Here is a 14,149-nt window from a genome sequence, read left to right as displayed (position 1 = left end):
ACAGTGCATTCGGACAGTATTCAAACCCCTTGACTTTTTCCCCCAAAAAATGTACACTAAAGCCTTACTCTAAAATTGATTAAACATTTTTTTCCCGAATCAACCTACAAACAAAGCTAAATCAGGTTTTTAGATTTTTTTTCAAATGTATTAAAAGTAGATAACATAAATTCCTTATTTACAGTACATACAGTTGAAGTCGGGAGTTTACATACGCTTAGGTTGGAGTCATTAAAACTCGTTTTTCAACCACTCCACAAATTTCTTGTTAACAAACTAGAGTTTTGGCAAGTTGGTTAGGACATCTACTTCGTCCATGACAAGTAATCACTTATAATTCACTATATCACAATTCCAGTGGGTCAGAAGTTTGCATACACTAAGTTGACAGTGCCTTTAAACAGTTTGGAAAATTCCAGAAAATTATGTCATGGCTTCTACTGATAGACTAATTGACATAATTTGAGTCAATTGGAGGTGTACCTGTGAATGTATTTCAAGGCCTACCTTCAAACTCAATGCCTCTTTGTTTGACATCATGGGAAAATCTAAAGAAATCAGCCAAGACCTCAGAAAAAAAATTGTACACCCCCACAAGTCTGGTTCATCCTTGGGAGAAATATCCAAACGCCTGAAGGTACCATGTTCATCTCTACAAACAATAGTACGTAAGTATAAACACCATGGGACCATGCAGCCATCATACCGCTCAGGAAGGAGACGCATTCTGTCTCTTAGAGATGAACATACTTTGATGCAAAAAGTGCAAATCAATCCCAGAAAAACAGCAAAGGACCTTGTGAAGATGCTGGAGGAAACAGGGACAAAGTATCTATATCCACAGTAAAACGAGTCCAAATCGACATAACCTGAAAGGCTGCTCAGCAAGCAAGAAGCCACTGCTCCACAACCACCATAAAAAAGCCAGACTGCGGTTTGCAACTGCACATGGGGACAAAGATCGTACTTTTTGGAGAAATGTCCTCTGGTCTGATGAAACAAAAACATAACTTTTTGGCCATAATGACCATTGTTATGTTTGGAGGAAAAAGGGGGAGGCTTGCCAGCCGAATAACACCATCCCAACCGTGAAGCACGGCGGTGGCAGCATCATGTTGTGGGGGTGCTTTGCTGAAGGAGGGACTGGTGCACTTCACAAAATAGATGGCATCATGAGGACGGAAAATTAGGTGGATATATTGAAGCAGCATCTCAAGATATCAGTCAGTTAAAGCTTGGTTGCAAATGGCTTAAGGACAACAAAGTCAAGGTATTGGAGTGGCCATCACAAAGCCCTGACCTCAATCCTATGGAAAATTTGTGGGCAGAACTGAAAAAGTGTGTGCGAGCAAGGACCTACAAACCTGACTCAGTTACACTTGCTCTGTCAGGAGGAATGGGCCAAAATTCACCCAACTTATTGTGGGAAGCTTGTGGAAGGCTACCTGAAATGTTTGACCCAAGTTAAACAATTTAAAGGCAATGCCACCAAATACTAATTGAGTGTATGTAAACGTCTGACCCACTGGGAATGTGACGAAAGAAATTGAATCTGAAATAAATAATTCTCTCTACTATTATTCTGACATTTCACATTCTTAAAATAAAGTGGTGATCCTAACTGACGTAAAACAGGGAATTTGTACTAGGATTAAATGTCAGGAATTGTGAAAAACTGAGTTTACATGTATTTGGCTGAGGTGTATGTAAACTTCCGACTTCAACTGTAAGTATTCAACCCCTTTGCTACGAGACTCAAAATGGGGCTCAGGTGCATCCTGTTTCCATTCATCATCCTTGAGATGTTTCAACAACTTGATTGGTGTCCACCTGTGGTGAATTCAATTGATTGTACATGATTTGGAAAGGCACACACCTGTTTATATAAGGTTCACAGTTGACAGTGCATGTCAGAGCAAAACTAAGCCATGAGGTTGAAGGTATTGTCCGTAGAGCTCCGAGACAGGATTTTATCGAGACACAGTTCTGGGGAACGGTACCAAAACATATCTGCAGCATTGAAGGTCCCCAAAAACACAGTGGCCTCCATCATTCTTAAATGGAAGAAGTTTGGAACCACTGAGACTCTTCCTAGAACTGGCCACCCGGCCAAACTGAACAATCGGGGGGAGAAGGGCATTGGTCAGAGAGGTGACCAAGAACCCGATGGTCACTCTGAAAGAGCGCCGGAGTTCCTCTGTAGAAATGGGATAACCTTCCAGAAGGACAACCATCTCTGTGGCATTCCATCAATCAGGCCTTTATTGGTAGAGTGGACAAACGGAAGCCACTCCTCAGTAAAAGGAACATGACAGTGTTTGCCAAAAGGCACTTAAAGACTCAGACCATGAGAAACAAGATTCCTTGGTCTAGAGATTGAGCTCTTTGGCCTGAATGCCAAGCATCACGTCTGGAGGAAACCAGGAACCGCTCATCACCTGGCCAATACTATCCCTACGCTGAAGCATGGTGGTGGCAGCATGATGCTGTGGCGATGGTTTTCAGCGTCAGGGACTGGGAGACTAATCAGGATCAATATGTGACATTTCCTTTTATACATATATTTGCAAAAATGTCTAAACCTGTTTTTGGAATAAGTGAAGGGATCTGATTACTTTCCGAATTCGCTGGATATTTATGTTCCAAATGCAATTATGCAGTCTAATACATCCACAGTGGAATTTGAAAAACAGTTTTAGTGAATTAATTGTATTTGTTACATTTCAACATTCAAACCTTGTTTGGCATTATCTAGTCCAAATATGGCATTATTCCACTCTTTGTAACCGTTTTGGATTAGTTTCAATGGGCAACTTTTACTGTGAAGTTGAACAGCAAATTCCACTATTGTGGCTCATTCTTGTTGTGGCTAGTTTCTAGTGATGGGAATTCCTTCTCTTTTCAGTGAACCTGCTAGTTCGGCTCAGCTCGACAAAAAGAGCCGGCTCTTTTGGTTCCTAAACGGCTCTTTAAAAAAATGTGTTTTGTATTTTTCAAGTCAAACAGTTTGCGATAGTCCAACTATGATTGGTGTTAAAACAATTAATTAAATCATACTCTACCTTAACCACAATGTATTTAAAAATGCATTGGTTTGATATGAAAAAGAATGCTATTAAACAATTGCATTTAAAGTATAACTTTTTAATGTACATAAAAAGTGCATATAAATCTAGCCATTCAAATCAAATACAATCTGAACAGCATAATAGAATAGTGCACCATAAAAAATAAATAAATATTGCAGCATCCCACAAATTGAAATAAATGTAAAAAAGAAGGATGCCATTACACATGCACTGTAACTGATCTCGTCCTCCTCTTCTGAGGAGGAGTAGCGAGAGGATCGGAGGACCAATGCGCAGCGTGGTAAGTGTCCATAATGTTTAATCAAAACACAACAGAACACTGGAACAAAACAATAAACGTGAATAAACAAAACAGTCCCGTGTGGCAACAAGCACTGACACGGAAGACAAACACTCAACTCAAAAGTGAAACCAGGCTACCTAAATATGATTCTCAGTCAGGGACAACGATTGACAGCTGCCTCTGATTGAGAACCATACTAGGCCGAACACAGAAATCACAAATTATAGAAATACGAACATAGACAACCCACCCAACTCACGCCCTGACCATACTAAAACAAAGACATAACAAAGGAACTAAGGTCAGAACGTAACAGTACCCCCCCCCCCCCCCCCCCCCCATCCCCAAAGGTGCGGACTCCGGCCGCAAAACCTAAACCCATAGGGGAGGGTCTGGGTGGGTGTCTGTCCGTGGTGGCGGCTCTGGCGCGGGACGTGGACCCCACTACACCATAGTATTTGTCCACCTCCTCAACCGCCTCCGTGGTCTCTTTCAAGCGGCGACCCTCGCCGCCGATCCTAGCACTGGGTCCCGGACGGACGGGAGACTCCAGCAGCGCCGGACGGGCGGGAGCACCTGTAGGGAGGAGACAGAGAGACAGCCTGGTGCGGGGGGCTGCCACTGGAGAGCTGGTGCGTGGAGGTGGCACCGGATAGACCGACCGTGAAGGCGCACTGGAGGTCTCGAGCACCGTGCCTGCCCAACCTTACCTGGTTGAATGCTCCCCGTAGCCAGGCCAGTGCGGCGAGGTGGAATAGCTCGCACTGGGCTTTGCTGGCGAACCGGGGACACCATGCGTAAGGCTGGTGCCATGTACACCGGCCCGAGGAGACGCACTGGAGACCAGGTGCGCTGAGCTAGCTTCATGGCACCTGGCTCGATGCCCACTCTAGCACTATGCATGCGCACTGGGGACACCGTGCACTCCACCGCATAACACGGTGCCTGCCCGGTCCCTCTCGCTCTCCATTAAGCACGAAGTTGGCGCAGGTCGCCTACCTGACATCACCACACTCCCAGTGTGCCTCCCCCAATATATTTTTGGGGCTGCCTCTCGGGCTTCCAGCCGCGCTGCCTCCTCATAACACCACCTCTCGACTGTCGCTGCCTCGCTGCCTCAGCTTGTGCCCAGGGTCCCTTGCCGTCCAGAATCTCCTCCCATGTCCAGGAGTCCTGCGACTCCGGCCGCTGCTGCTGCCCGTTACCACGCTGCTTGGTCCTTTGGTGGTGGGTGTTTCTGTAACGGATCTCGTCCTCTTCTTCTGAGGAGGAGTAGCGAGAAGGATCGGAGGACCAATGCGCAGCGTGGTAAGTGTCCATAATGTTTAATCAAAACACAGAACACTGGAACAAAACAATAAACATGAATAAACGAAACAGTCCCGTGTAACAACAAGCACTGACACGGAAGACAAACACCCACAACTCAAAAGTGAAACCAGGCTACCTAAGTATGATTCTCAATCAGGGACAACGATTGAAAGCTGCCTCTGATTGAGAACCATACTAGGCCGAACACAGAAATCCCAAATTATAGAAAAACGACCATAGACAACCCACCCAACTCACGCCCTGACCATACTAAAACAAAGACATAACAAAGGAACTAAGGTCAGAATGTGACATGCACATTTAAAGTACACATTTTTAAATGTATATAAACAAAGTGCATATAAACGTAACAACTAAAAACGAATACAATTAGACTAGTAACCGAAAGGTTTTGTCTACCGATACTACATTCTCATCTACTGCTCAAATACATATATAATAATGGATTAAATAATGATGTAGTAATAACTGCTTACTGTACCTCTCTCCAATGATCTCCACAGTGACCTGCTCAAAGGGTTCCAGGACTCTGAACACCTCCTCCACCACCACCTTCCATTCCTCTTGTGTCAGAGCATCAACAGGTGCATTGACAATGGCCAGGGTAGAGATGGCATCCTTTGACTGAAGAAACCGCTTCAACATATAAAATGTTGAGTTCCACCTTGTAGTGCAGTCTTGTTTAGGCCTCAGCTCAGGCATCCCCATCTAGGGTTGTGTAGACTTTAGTTTTTCAGCACCTACTGCTTTCACTTTGTCCACAGTGGGCTTCATCACCTTCAGAGCATCTCTTATAATCAGGTTGATTGTGTGGCAAGACATGGATGGGTCCTTTGTCATGTCTGATGAAAGGAGAGGACCAAGGTGCAGCGTGGTGAGTGTACATTATCTTTTAATGATCAATATGACACCGAACAAAAACAATAAACACTACAAAACCAAACCATGAAGCTCAAAGGCTAAGTGCCCTAAACAAAGTCAACCTCCCACAAACACAGGTGGGGAAAAAAGGGCACCTAAGTATGGTTCCCAATCAGAGACAACAATAGACAGCTGTCCCTGATTGAGAACCATACCCGGCCAAACAAAAAAATAGAAAATATAGAACACAAAACATAGAATGCCCACCCCAACTCACGCCCTGACCAAACCAAAATAGAGACAGAAAAAGGATCTCTAAGGTCAGGGCGTGACATCCATTTAAACATTTTCATGGCTTTGGTAATGTTAGCTGCATTGTCGCTAACACAACAGACCACTTTTCCATCTACTTGCCATTCTCTGGCCAGTTCCTCTGCCAAGTTCTCTGAGGTGTGTCTGTCGCTGAAGTCAAAGCAGTCCAGAAGACAGCTAGACATCGAAAAATCTTCAATGAAGTGACATGTAACCGACATGTAAGAAGTGGTTACCCTTGATGTTCAGCAGTCAGTGGTAAGGCAAACTGCTGTAGCTTTTTGGACTCTTTCCCGCACTGAAGCCTGTGTGCTCTCATACAGTTGTAGAATAAGTGCTTTTGAAAGGGTTTTCCTGCTTGGAATAGTGTGCATTGGATTTAGACTATTGCTATATTTTCTAAAACCTCTGTCCTCCACGATCGAAATGGCTGGAATTTGGTGGCAATCATTTTAGCCAATGCAATATCAATTTGGCCTTGTTTTGCTACATAGACTTTGGCATAAACTGGTCCATAGAAGACTGCGTTGCTGTGGGTCGCAGAGTAGGCCTACTTAAACTGTGTGGATACATCTCCACGCAGGCCCGCTAGTTTCTCGAAGCTCAGCTACAGCTAGCTTCACAGTTGGGTGCACAGTTCGCATATGCCGGTGTAGGTTGTTCATAGAATCGGCTTTATATGAGATTTTGTTTTGGCAAATTCTACACTGTGCTCTAACATAGTTTTTTTTAATTGATCCATTATTTTACCAGGTAAGTTGACTGAGAACACGGTCTCATTTGCAGCAACGACCTGGGGAATAGTTACAGGGATGAATGAGCCAATTGTAAACTGGGTTTAGGTGACCGTGATGGTTTGAGGGCCAGATTGGGAGTTTACCCAGGACACCGGGGTTAACACCCCTACTCTTACAATAAGTGCCATGGGATCTTTAATGACCTCAGAGAGTCAGGACACCCGTTTAACGTCCCATCCGAAAAACGGCACATTTTTTTTAGACCAGAGGAAAGAGTGCCTCCTACTGGCCCTCCAACACCACTTCCAGCAGCATCTGGTCTCCCATCCAGGAACTGACCAGGACCAACTCTGCTTAGCTTCAGAAAAAAGCCAGCAGTGGTGTGCAGGGTGGTATTTATGTTAACATTATTAAAATGCATCCAAATGCTACTGTGCTTCCGACACATTTTCCAGCTGTTGTTTTCACAGCTGTCCTTCCTCTCTCTCCTCAGCTGCTAAGTGTGTGACTGTGAGTGAGCTGGCTCGGCCCTCCCTCACGCATCTTTGGTTCATTGGTTGACAATGCGTGTCTGATTGACAGGAACAGGTGAGGATGTTAAGTCTGAGCAGACAGTCAGAACAAATGTGTAGTGTGTGCGCTTGAGCATTTAGGCCTATATTATTTTATTTCTTTTTTCGTTCTTTGAATTAGTTAATTAATTCAATTCATTCACTTTTTTCATTCACTTTTGATAATTCATATCTTAATTTTTGTATTTATTTTTATAAATAGATTCAGCTCTTCTTATGCGAACCGGCTCCCAACGTTCACCTACAAGAGCTGGCTCTTAGAGCCGACTCATTCGCGAACGACCCATCACTACTAGTTTCACACAGGTGTCAACCCTGCTTTAGGGTTTCTACAGTAGCTTTTATACAGCCACAAAGTCAGATTCCACAGTCACAATATCAAAATTGACTACAAAAATGTGCTTTTTGGTCTTAATTTAAGGTTAAGGTTTAAGGTTAGCAGTGTGGTTAAGGTTGCGGTTATTATTAGGGTTAAAATCAAATTTTAAGAAGATGGGCGGGTTTTATGACTTTGTGGCTAAAGAAGCTAGTGGAAACACTGTTTGAGCTCAAACCAGATCCAGAAAAGGACACTGTGTTACCACTGAATAGGGCCAACCAGGCAGGATATAACCCCAACCACTTCGCCAAAGCACAGCCAGCACACCACCAAGGGGATAACAACAGACTACTAACTTACTCCTAATTTACTACTTACTACCATTAACTTACTTACCAAACTTACTACCCTAGCTTCCTTTACTTTCCTCCTTTACTAGCTAGAGAATGGGGCTAGGAGATACAGATCTTCATTTCCTTTCTTACCTCCCTTTCTTCTCCTCCTACCCTCACCTCTTTTCCGCCTTTCCCAGCTCACTTCCCTAGCTTCCTTTCCTTCTTCCTTTCCTTTACACATTTTATTTCCTAGATTCCTTTCCTTGCTCCCTTTCCTTTCCTCCTTTCTTAGCTAATTTTCCTCCCTTTCCTCTCCACCTTCTCTATCTATTAGCTCCCTTCCATAGGAAAAGGGAGAAAGGAAAGCAGCTAGGGAAGGAGGTGAGGAAAGGAAGTGAGGAAAGGAAGCCAATAATAGAAAGGGAGTTAGGAAAGGAAGCAAGGAAAGGGAGGTGAAAGCTAGGAAAGAAAAGGGGTTAGGGAAAGGGTGATAGGGATGGAAGAAAAGTAGTAAATGAAAGGAAGAAGGGAAGGAAGTCAGGAAAAGGTAGCTAGGAAAGTTAAGAAGATAAGGAAAGGTAGATAGTGAAAGAGGATAAATTGAGGTAGGGAAGGAAAGGAAGCTAGAAAAGGAGGAAAATAAGCTAGAAAAGGAGGAAAAGAAAGGGAGAGAGGAAAGGAGAAAAATTATGTAGGAGAGAAAATGTATGTGGTAGGGATTAACCACAGCCAGTAGAGAGGAAAGGAAAAGAAGAAGAAAAGGAAGTTAGGAAAGGAGCAAAGAAAATGAAGCTAGGGTAGGAGGAAAGGAAAGAGAGCGAGGAAAGGAATATAGGAAATAAAGGAAGAGTTCACATGTATGTGGTAGGGATTAACCACAGCCAGTAGATGGCGATAGTATTGGTTTTAGTGACAGGCTAGTTTTATTCACAGGCTGCATCTGGATACTACTGAGCATGCATGCATGCTCTACACTTGTGCAAGGCTCCTCCTACTGTTGGATTGCAGAACACACCCTGCTGATACAGTAAAATAATTTTGTTGCCAATATACAATTTTCTTAGCTAATTGATTATATTTTCCAAAGACCATATAGATAGGTTCAGGGGCCCTAAGTGAGATTGGCTCTTATCCAGAGTAACTAGTTGAGAAAAAGTTCTCATTTAAACTGCGACCTGGCCGAGATAAAGCAAAGCAGTGTGACACAAACAACAACACAGAGTTACACATGGAATAAACAAACATACAGTCAATAATACAGGAGAAAAAGTCTATATACAGTGTGTGAAAATGAGGTAGGATACAGCCGATGATCAAATAGGATAAATGTACAGTCGAATAACACAATCTAAAAAGTCTATATACAGTGTATGCAAACGAGGTAAGATAAGGGAGGTAAGGCAATGAATAGGCCATAGTGGCGAAATAATTTCAATTTAGCAATTAAACCCTGGAGTGCTAGAGGTGCAGAAGATTAATGGGCACCCCCATAGAGACTGCCAGAGGTCCAGACAACAGGCCCTCCGATTTGACACACTGAACTCTGTCTGAGAAGTAGTTGGTGAACCAGACAAAGCAGTCATTTGAGAAACCAAGGCTGTTGAGTCTGCCGATAAGAATGTGGTGATTAACAGAGTCAAAAGCCTTGGCCAGGTCGATGAATACAGCTGCACAGTATTGTCTCTTATCGATGGCGGCTATGATATCGTTTAGGACCTTGAGCATCGCTGAGGTGCACCCATGACCAGCTCGAAAACCAGATTGCATAAGGGAGAAGGTATGGTGGGATTCGAAATGGTCGGTGACCTGTTTGTTAACTTGGCTTTCGAAGACCTTAGAAAGGCAGGGTAGAATAGATATAGGTCTGTAGCAGTGTGGGTCTAGAGCGGCAGCTTTCCAATCTTTGGGGATCTCAGACGATATGAAAGAGTGTCTCGGCCGATGCTGGAAGAAGACCAAGGTGCAGCGTAGTGAGTGTACATTTTCCCTTTATTTAAAATGACGCCAACAAAACAGTAAACCATACAAAAACGACCGTGAAGATTAAGGGCTATAGTGGCAAAAACAACTACCCACAACGAAAGGAGGGAAAGGGCTACCTAAGTATGGTTCCCAATCAGAGACAACGATAGACAGCTGTCCCTGATTGAGAACCATACCCGGCCAAAACATAGAAACACAAAATCATAGAAAACAAAACATAGAATGCCCATCCCAAATCACACCCTGACCAAACCAAATAGAGACATAGTTTTATTCACAGGCTGCATCTGGATACTACTGAGCATGCATGCATGCTCTACACTTGTGCAAGGCTCCTCCTACTGTTGGATTGCAGAACACACCCTGCTGATACAGTAAAATAATTTTGTTGCCAATATACAATTTTCTTAGCTAATTGATTATAGACCATATAGATAGGTTCAGGGGCCCTTTAGTGAGATTGGCTCTTATCCAGAGTAACTAGTTGAGAAAAAGTTCTCATTTAAACTGCGACCTTGCCGAGATAAAGCAAAGCAGTGTGACACAAACAACAACACAGAGTTACACATGGAATAAACAAATCACACCCTGACCAAACCAAATAGAGACATAAAAGGCTCTCTAAGGTCAGGGCGTGACAGTACCCACCCCCCCCCCCCCCCCCCCCCCCTCTTGCCATGGATCATCACTGGAGGCTTCATGCCATGGATCATCACTAGAGGCTTCTTGACATGGATCATCACTAGAGGCTTCTTGACATGGATCATCACTGCAGGCTTCGTGCCATGGATCATCACTGGAGGCTTCGTGCCATGGATCATCACTGGAGGCTTCTTGCCATGGATCATCAATGGAGGCTTCTTGCCATGGATCATCACTGGAGTGAGGAGACGTATGGGCAGTCTGGTATGTGGAGCTGCCACAGGGCTCACCATGCTGGGGGAGACATGCTGGAGGCTTGGTTCTTGGCGCTGGCACCGGATATACTGGGCCGTGGAGGCGCACTGGAGGTCTCGAGCGCAGAGCTGGCACTACCCGTTCTGGCTGGATGCCCACTTCCCCCCGGCAAATGCAGGACGCTGGCACAAAGCACACCTAACAGTAATTGTATCTCTTTAAGCTGTTTGAATTCTTGTTTCCTGTAACACAGCGCACCATTGAAAAAGAGACCCTGGTCTCATTTGGGGGTCTCTGTATAATAAAGGTTAAATAAAAAAAAAATGTGATTGTGATGTGATGCAGTGCTAGGGGGCAAGGTGTGTCCTCTGCCCTAAATGATCAAACTCATTCGACATCAGCCTTGCATTATATGCCTAATCCTCCCACAAGTAGCCCAATAATAAGAGTCCATTCACCAGACCACCAAATTTTGGCCATCAGGACCATCTGGGACGAAATCTCATCTTGTCCTAGTGTCTAGTGTCTAGTTTGAGAAACAGACGCCTCACAAGTCCTCAACTGACAGCTTCATTAAAGACGCCTCACAAGTCCTCAACTGGCAGCTTCATTAAATAGTACCCGCAAAACACCAGTCTCAACGTCAAAAGTGAAGAGGTGACTCCGTGATGCTCCGTGATGAGTTCCTAATGTCCAGTGTCTGTATTCTTTTGCCCATCTTAATATTTTATTTTTATTGGCCAGTCTGAGATATGTATTTTTCTTTGCAACTCTGCCTAGAAGGCCAGCATCCCGGAGTCGCCTCTTCACTGTTGACGTTGAGACTGGTGTTTTGCGGGTACTATTTAATAAAGCTGCCAGTTGAGGACTTGTGAGGCGTCTGTTTCTCAAACTAGACACTCTAATGTACTTGTCCTCTTGCTCAGTTGTGCACCGGGGCCAGTTGAGGACTGTCAGTTAAGGACTCATCTCAATGATGGATGCACCTGCATGCTCAATTTCAAGTCTCATACAAAGGGTCTGAATACTTATGTAAAAAAGGTATTTCTGTTTTTATTTAGTATAAATTATGGGGAATTGTGTGTAGTTTGCTGAGGATTTGTTTTATTTAATCAATTGTAGATTAAGGCTGTAACGTAACAAAATGTGGACAAAGTAAAGGGGTCTAAATACTTTCCGAAGGCACTGCAATGGACGAGGAGAGGAGAGGAGAAAGGAGCATGAAGACCTAAGCACGAGGACCTAATAACCAATATTCTGGTGTTTGGGCAGAAAGTGAAATGGGAACAGAACAAATCCTTAGAGCTGGACTGGACTCAGCACAAGGCCAGGTTATCAGACCAGTGGGCCCAGCAGGAGAGGCTCTGGAAGAGGGAGCAGGGAGAGATGGTGAGGAAGATCTGCTGCTCAGTGCTCACCACCAGAGATATCCAGGATACTCATGAGAAAGTTTAGAAAGAGAAAGCTGAGATGTGGGTAAGAGCTTCAGGATGCAGAAGATCTTAAACGTGCCTCCAAGCATACCAAGGCTGAGAATGCAAGGGCAGAGACGGAAAAAGATACCCTCCAGGAAATGATTCACACAGAAGACGAACGAGGATCTAAAGGGTGAAGCCTAGTTAAGGAAATGAAGAATCTGTCATTACCTAGTACAGCTCACTCGATTGCAATGAACGGCGCCGGAGGAGATGTCTGCCGTTTTACGGACTCCTAACAAATTGTGCTATTGTGTTATTTTTCCCACATTATTTGTAACTTATTTTGTACATAATGTTTCTGCCACCGTCTTTTATGACCAAAAAGAGCTTCTGGATATCAGGACTGCATTTACTCACCTCGTACTGGATGAAGATGTTTTCTTTAAGGAGTCGGATGCCAAGGATTTACTTCAGACACCCGACAAGGCCCAAATCCCCGTCATTCGCATGAGAAAGAGACGGAGATATCTGGGACGTAGGTCGGGATGCCTTGTAAGGATCCAACGGCGAATGGGTAATCTGCCTCTACCATCAGTCCTATTAGCCAACGTACAATCATTGGATGACAAAATAGACAAGCTACGATCACGAATATCCTACCAATGGGATATTAAAAATTGTAATATCTTACGTTTCACCGAGTTGTGGTTGAACGACGACACGGATAACATGCAGCTGGCGGGGTTTACGCTGGTGCACAAAATCTAATATTAAGGAAGTCTCAAGGTTTTGCTCGCCTGAGGTAAAGTATCTCATGATAAGCTGTAGACCACACTATTTATCAAGAGAGTTTTCATCTATATTTTTCGTATCTGTCTATTTACCACCACAAACTGATCCTGACACTACGACCACACTCAATGAGCTGTATAAGGCCATACTCAAACAGGAAAACGCTCATCCAGTGGTGGCGCTCCTTGTGTCTGGGGACTTTACTGCAGGGAAACTTAAATCCGTTTTACCGTATTTCTACCAGCATGTTAAATGTGCAACCAGAGGAAAAAAAACTCTTGACCACCTTTACTCCACACACAGAGACACGTACAAAGCTCTACCTCGTCATCCATTTGGCAAATCTGACCATAATTATATCCTGATTTCCCACTTACAAGCAAAAACTAAAGCAGGAAGCGTCAGTGACTCCGTCAATAAAGAAGTGTTCAGATGACACAGATGCTAAGCTACAAGACTGTTTTGCGAGCATAGACTGGAATATGTTCCGGGATTCTTCCGATGGCATTGAAGAGTACACCACATCAGTCATGATGTCATCCCCATAGTGACTGTACACACATATCCCAACCAGAAGCCATTGATTACAGGCAACATCCGCACTGAGCTAAAGGGTAGAGCTGCCGCTTTCAAGGAGCTGCCGCTTTCACGTAGGTAGAGCTGCCACTTTCACGTGAGAATGCTATTTGGCATGGGTCCTCAGATTCTCAAAAAGTTCTACAGCTGCACCTGGTTGCATCACTGCCTGGTATGGCAACTGCAAGTCCCTACAGAGGGTAGTACATCACTGGGGCCAAGCTTCCTGCCATCCAGGACCTCTATACCAGGCGGTGTCAGAGGAAGGCACTAAAAATGGTCAAAGACTCCAGCCACCCTAATCATAGACTATTCTCTGCTACCGCACAGCAAGCAGTACCGGAGCTTCAAGTATAGGTCCAAAAGGCTTCTTAACAGCTTCTACCCCCAAGCCATAAGACATAAAAAATACTTGCCCACTCCCCCTTGAGGACACGTAATTGCACATACCAATAGCCTACAAATGGCCACTTGCATTGATGAACAGGAATGGTTATGAATGAGATCATGAATGGTCACTTCTGGTGTTCTTCACAATTTTGGGGATAGAGTCAGAAAACCAGTTTGTCATCATCCATCTCACCCATGACCTCACCAGCACTAATGAGAAAAACATCATTTCCCATGAATCCTCAAAGAGAGA

Source organism: Oncorhynchus mykiss, chromosome 10 (assembly GCF_013265735.2).
Source record: "Oncorhynchus mykiss isolate Arlee chromosome 10, USDA_OmykA_1.1, whole genome shotgun sequence".
NCBI lineage: Eukaryota > Metazoa > Chordata > Actinopteri > Salmoniformes > Salmonidae > Oncorhynchus > Oncorhynchus mykiss.
This window is presented reverse-complemented; position numbering follows the sequence as displayed.